The sequence below is a fragment of the Ursus americanus genome, chromosome 19 (assembly GCF_024610735.1).
Source record: "Ursus americanus isolate L20-20 chromosome 19, mUrsAme1.1.p, whole genome shotgun sequence".
Lineage (NCBI taxonomy): Eukaryota > Metazoa > Chordata > Mammalia > Carnivora > Ursidae > Ursus > Ursus americanus.
This window is the reverse complement of record NC_142145.1, coordinates 10,049,235-10,056,573: the sequence shown is the minus strand read 5'-3', so window position 1 is coordinate 10,056,573 and position 7,339 is coordinate 10,049,235. Positions and strand designations below refer to the sequence as shown.

The 7,339-nt window shown below is 34.5% G+C and overlaps 1 pseudogene; it reads left to right on the top strand.

Moving 5' to 3' along the window:
• Positions 1 to 2,410: 2,410 nt before the first annotated feature.
• On the top strand, positions 2,411 to 2,718 carry LOC148108453 (10 kDa heat shock protein, mitochondrial pseudogene; annotated as a pseudogene).
• The last annotated feature ends 4,621 nt before the right edge of the window (positions 2,719 to 7,339 follow it).

The following is a 7,339-nucleotide window of genomic DNA, read 5'->3' as shown; positions in this document are numbered from 1 at the left end:
CTATTTAACTTAAACACAAATGTGTATTTATATTTAAAGTGTATTTTTAGTAGAAAGCTCTAGTTGGACCTTGTTTATTTATCCATGCTGATTACCTTTGCTTTTTAATTTGACTATTTAGACCATTAACATTTAGTGTAATTGTTGATATTGTTAGATTTCACTCTATTATGTTAGTGTTTATTTCCTGTCAGTACACATTTTTGTTTCTTTGTTTTCCCTTTCCTGTATTCTTTTGGACTATTGTTTTAGAATTCCATTTATAATCATTAACTGGATTTTTCAGTTATGCTTCTTACCATTAAATTTTTAGTGGCTGCTCTAGAGATTACAATATACATGTTTAAATGTTCACTGTGAATTCAAAGTTAATATTCTACCCCTTCACTTAAACATAGGAAATCCTGCAATCATATATGTGTTCTTACTTAATGCACCCAAGCTTTATAAATATAAAATGTATTACTTCTGTATACATTGTAAGCACAGAAATCAATATTATTATTTTTGCTTTAAAAAGTAATAATGCATTTAGGAAGATCGGTAGGAGAAGAAAGGGATAAAGAAAGGGGGTAATCAGAAGGGGGAATGAAGTTTGAGAGACTGTGGACTCCGAGAAACAAACTGAGGGCTTCAGAGGGGAGGGAGGTGCGGGAATGGGATAGGCTGGTGATGGGTAGTAAGGAGGGCACGTATGCATGGTGCGCTGGGTGTTATATGCAACTAATGAATCATCAAACTTTACATTAAAAACCAGGGATGTACTGTATGGTGACTAACATAATATAATAAAAAATATTATTATAATAAAAAATAAAATAAAAAATAAAAAGTAATAATGCATTTAATCAAATTAGAGGAAGATATATTTTATATTTATCTGTGTATTTACCATTTCCAATATTTATTTATTTATGGAAATCTGAGTATCCTTTGGTATTATTTTCCTTCAGCAAGAAGAATCTTCTTTGGCATATTTTTTTTAAAGCATGTCCGATATTGGAAAAATGACTTTCTTTCTGTTATCTGAAATGTATCATACCTTCATTTTGAGAGATAATCACCTTGGGTGTATGGATATATAATTGTGGATTGATTTTTTTGTTTTGGTTTGATTTTTGGTTTTGGTGCTTTCTTTGTTTGGTTTTTGCATTTTAAGTATGATGTGCTGGTCAGTTCTGGCCTCTAGTGTGTCTGATGAGTAGTCCCTGGCCTAAGACATTCTTTTCTGCCAATATTAGTGGATTGTTTTGTTTCTGGCTGCCTTTAAAGTTCTCTCTCTCTCTTTTTTTTTTTTTTTTTTGGTTTACAACAGTTTGACTATGATGTGTGCATGTGTGATTTTCTCCATATTTATTATATTTGGATTTAATTGATCATCTTTTACTTGTAAATTTATGTATTTCATATAATTTTTAATATTATTTTACACACCTGAAGCTAGGTTCATGGGTTTGGTTTTTTTACTTTTTAAAAAAAATCTTAGATGCTATGTTTTTCAGTTTATATTTTGTTTTGTTTTGTTCTTTTTTATGTTTTCTATTTCTGTGGTGAGATTTTTAAAAATATTTTAAATTTATTATCTTATATTTCCAACATCTAAGTGATCTCAGGGCTGTTCACTGTTAATTGCTATTTTTTCCCCTTGTGTATAGGTCAAATTAACCTTGTTCTTTTTAGTTTGGATAATTTTGGATTGCTTCCTGGATATTGTGAACATTATTTTGTGGGTACTCTGGATTTTGTTGTACTATTCTTTAGAGTGTGTATGCTTTGTCTTAGCAGGTAGTTAGTTTGGTGTGATACTAACTAGAAACTGTCACACCTGCAGTGGGTTGCAGCACAGTTCTTCATAAAATCAGCCTCCTGTTGTCCCAGGAATATGTAGTTCAGGGGCCATACTAAGACTTGGTCGAAATTTATACACCATATATGGAGCTTCCCTTCCTCTGGATTTCTCCTTTATGGATTTGCCTCTCACTCTTCTGTGACCCTTGTGCCTTGGATTTCTTTCCTTAGACTTTCCAGTGAGAAAGACAGAGTCTTCCTGTCGGCTTGCTTTCTCACATCATGCATACAGGTCATCTGTAGATAAAACCACACACACACACAAATTTAAAAAAAAAAAAAAAGGAAAAAAAAAAACCCAAAACCTTAAACTTTCCTCCCTCAGCAGTTTTGTTTTGTTTTTAATCTCAAGTCCTTTTCAAATCTCCTTATTTCTATTTACCCTTTAGGGATTTCAGACATTTTAAAAAGTATTTCCTGTATTCCGTAGTTATTTTTCATCTGTTTGTAGGTCAGGTTGTAGAAGCTTATTTCTTTGTATCCAAATTGCAATTCAAACAATAATGTCTCAAATCGATAGCCATCAAAGGACTCTATTAAGAGTACGAACAGGGCCAGATTCATGGCAGGGCAGACATTTAGAAACTTTCTTCCCCTCTTTGACCAAGTTTTAGTTGAAAGGAGTGCATCTGAAACTGTAACCAAAGGAGGTATTATGCTTCCAGAAAAATCTCAAGGACGAGTGTTGCAAGCAACAGTATTAGCTGTTGGACTGGGCTCTAAAAGAAAGGGTGGAGAGATTCAACCAGTTTGTGTGAAAGTTGAAGATAAAGTTCTTCTCCCAAAATATGGAGGCACCAAAATAGTTCTAGACACAAGGATTATTTCTTATTTAGAGATGGTGACATTCTCAGAAAGTATGTAGACTGAAATCATTATTAAAATGGCATGAAGTGAACTTGCCCATTCCAGTGAAGTTGTGAAATCTTTCATCATGTAAATAATTTCCATGTCTCTCTTTTATAATGAACTAATGGTATCCAAACATACAAAAAAAGGACTCTTTGTCATCACTTTGTAGTAACAGTTTTTCAGACTCCAGTGATTTTTCAAAACCAATAACAATGTGATCATTACCAAGAAAAAAAATTTATATTTTAAATAGACTCATCAACTTTGGGAAAGACACTCAAGAGAGAATATTGGACAAGATAATATCTCCTATGTATTCTTTTTTTAAAGATTTTATTAATTTGACAGAGAGAGACACAACAAGAGAGGAAACACAAGCAGGGGGAGTGGGAGAGGGAGATGCAGGTTTCCCACTGAGCAGGGAGCCCGATGAGGGGCTCAGTCCCAGGACCCTGTGATCATGACCTGAGCTGAAGGCAGACGCTTAAAGACTGAGCCACCCAGGCGCCTCTATTTCCTGTGTATTGTGATTTAAATACCAATGTGTCCATTTTATACTTTGAAACGCAGAACTTTTTCCTGAAATTTCCCGGCAGGTTAAAAAACAAAAATCTTCTATGAGTAGTTATTAATGGTGGTTAAATAGTTGATTAATTTAATTTTAATTAATTTTGAATGGTAGCTTATATTAAGATTACTGTCTACAAACTACTTAGCCTCAACTTTCAGTCTACTTTAAAAGTGCCTAGATATGAGAAAAAAATTACATATTCAAATACAACCTGGTGCACTGCCTTTTAACATGTGCTCAGCACACATGGTGACTGCCCACTGGGTGAAGATAGCATATTCATCATGAGAGCTATAGTCTTGAATGAGACTGCAAAGATTTCTCCTCAGAGTATATGCGGTGTAGTCCAGAATGCAGATTATTATTAAATACACACTAATTCAATCATCACATTGCTGTAAATAGAAAAATACAAGATGCTTCACATGTACATGCGTGAGGAGTAGAGCTCTGACTCAGTAGGAGGCAGGTAGTCAAGGAGGGCTGCCCTAAAATAAACTGCAGGGAAGACAACACTTTTACTAATTTGGATCATAGTCGGTGAACACATAAAATCAGTGTTGAAGATCTGTAGATGTTCATAACATACTAAACACAATGTTTAGATGCTAGAATAAATAAGGTTTTTCCTTGAAACAATAATACTGAATTGCTGTGAGAGAAGGGAAGATATGCAAAGCTGGTAAGAATCAGTAGATTGATTATGGAAAGCGAAAATCGTAAGGAAACTGGAAGCTCATGCTACCAATTCAGATTTCCCCTTAGTAAAATTGAAAAGTCATCTATAGATTTAGGCCTGTTTAAATTTGCATTTTCATAAGATCTCATTTGTTGAAGAATGTATTGGAAGGAGGTAAGGATAGATACAGGAAAAAAAAAATGAAACTCTTTTGGTATTCCAGGAGAAACTAGGGTGTTTCTACTATAGGTGGAGGAAAATGGACAGTTTCAAGAAAAACTTATAAGGTAAAATTAAGAAGATTTTGGAAGTTGTTAGCTATTTGAGGGGAGCAGGCAGTGAGAGGAAAAAAGATAAGAAAGCATATTCTTTTGTACGACTGGATTTTACAACCGTGTATGTTGATCCTCCTTAGTATAATAAGTAATGCTAGAGTAAGACCACATCTGGGGTTCATTATGGACCTTTTGAATTTAAGGTGTCTGCATAACATTCAAGAGATTTGAATCATCAAATTCTATATATTGGGAGAACAGACGCAAAGCATAATCTAATACCATTGGGATATAGATAAATGATGATTACTACTGAATGACCACTAAACTAAGATCTAAGATCTGTAAAGTGCCACTTCCACTACAAGATAAGGAGGACTCAATGTACTCCGAGACATAGCATTAAGTTTAGAATTTGCTCCAGATCTTGCGGAAAGGCTGAATGTGTTTAATGTTTGTTTACTATTCTTTTACAACAAATTGCTATTATTGACACCACAGTATATTTCTTCATTAGGGATAAATCCTATAAGTGTCAAATAGTGTAAGAATTATCCTTTTACCTCCAATTTTTTTCTCATTTATCAGAATTCTAAATCACTGCAACGGCAACTACCAAAATCTTAACCCAACAACAATTAAACTTGAAAAGGAAAAGAATTAAAATAGGAAATATTGAATCCCAGTCCCTGTTTTTATTCTTACCAAATATACATATGATTACTTTAAGGCCAAAGTTAATGTGATAATGCCAAGATGAAGAAAGTATGTGGAATGCCTTATGAATATCTAAAGAGAACCATTACCTCTATCTGAAGTGATTATGGAAATATCAAGAATGAGGTAGCATTTAAAATAGCTCATGAAAAATTAGTAAGACTCCTATAAATAGAAATAGAGATGAAGAAAAACACCAGGCAGGGATTCAATAACCAGAACTGTGATGCAAAGTAGAGGAAGGTATGATTTTTGTACAGTACATATTCCATTCTGAGTATAACTGTGTAGTTATTCCTGAGTATGGAAGACCAAGCAAGCTAGGCTGAAGAGTTGTGGCCATTGTGCCAAGTTGTGATTGGTCTGGAAAACATTTATTACAGATGTCTGATAAGGGAGTGAGGGATCCACAGGAATGTGGGAGGAACTGTGACAGAAATTTGCAATGTGTAGGTAGAGTTATTAGAGAAATACCACTAACATTCCAACCCCAAACATCAGTGCAGGTGGTAAAGCTAGAGAAGTACAGAAGAGTATATATGGGTCCATATGGGAACCAGTTGGGACAGCAAAGTGGAATATGGGTGAGCTTTTGTGAAATCAGCCTTGACTGTGACAGGAGCTCACAGACCATTAGATAGAAAGCTATGTGTAACTTCCAAGGCTGTTCAAGAATACTTCCTCTTCTTCATTTCTACCTTATACATTGTGTGTGAGCTTCTCTCCTTGGCAAACCACAGGGAAATAGGATTTTGAAAAATGTATTTACCAATCATATACAGGGGTGCTAGTGTCACATTGGCAAAAATCAGGAAGTATTAATTATGTGCCTGGTTTGTAGTCCTACCTCAAGCCAGCCATTATGAGACACTTTTAAAGGTTATGTGCATCAGAGTGAAATGAATAAGCAGAGCTTAGGAGTAGGTAATGTGGTGGACAATTTCAGCATTATTTGGAATGTGAAGAATGGAGAGTAAGAAATAATTTTCACTATTCAAAAGGGGAAAAGGAAGAGGGGGATAAAATAGGAAAACTGGAATAGAGCAGTCAAAGACCTCTACTAGGAAGTGTTGGAAATAAATATCACACATACTTTTTCTTTCACATCCTATTTCTTATCAGATGTTTCATTTCTGTCAAGTTTATAAGAACTATTGGCTATTGAACTATTTATGCTATCAATGCAACAAGTTTCTGAATGCATTTGGGAAATAACTTTTTGAAGCAGTCACCAGTACTGTTCAATTAACAAATATTTACAACTCTGTTTTTTCCAGCCTAATGGAAAAATTGAACTCTCCAGCACTCTTCAGAGTTTGTGGTAATCATGGGAATTGCTTTGGTCAATGCCGTGTAAAGAAAATGTGCTCCTTACATGCCAGAACTTGAAGAACCAGGGTGCATTTTACCACATTCTCCGCCCACTGCTGTGGTGATGCAGGAAATCTGTCATACCATTTAGCAGAGTCCCTCTGTTCATCCACAAAGGACATGTAACATGAGCAAAAGAAAAACTTATTTTTTTCGCTATGTTACTAAGATTAGGCAGTTTGATTTTACAGTGAAAGTTACCCTATCCCAACTAATACAATGATGTTGAAAGCACATGGCCATTAGAAAAGATTAACATGAATTTACACCTTCCTCCACACATTTTCATGTGTGTGACGTAGGAAATTGTGTATGCTCTCTGAGTCTGTTTTCTAAGAATTGTTCTTATTATTAGAGATAATGCACACAAAACACCAAATGTAGAAGGCATTTAATAAATTGTATCTGTCGTTATTAGAATTTGGTCTACAGTGTAGCTTTAAACTCATTCATCCAACGAAATTGGCTAGTATGTAGGAGAAAAAGATCATGCTAGGAATAGAAACATACTTCTATGAATAGTGATATATTCTTTAGAAATCTGAAACAGATCTAAGGAAAAAAAAAAAAAGGTCTATTGTTTCCCTGGAGGTTTGGTTTTCCAAAAACAAAGGTTAGCATTTTCTTCATTCATATTCACTTTTCAAGTAAAGCATGGAAATTAAATGAAACAAAGTATAATAACTGTTTTCTCTCCTGAAGTTGATATCAGTGTCTAGGGTGAGCAATACTTCATGAATAACACATTGAATCATTAGCATATCAAAGAAGATTTCCTTCTGCTGTGTTTCACCAACTGTCTGAGGTCTTTGATTTGAACTAAATGACATTTGGGCATGCTGTTACTTCACAAAGGATTAGCTAATGTACAGAACCTAATCTCCTATCATTTGGGACTTTTTGTATTAATTCAAATACTTAGAAAACAAGTGCATAAGTGAATACTTTGCAAGAAATGCTCAGCTCCAGTCTGCTTCTTTCATCCTTAAAATCCGGACTTTTATTATGACCCACTTTAGATGAGGG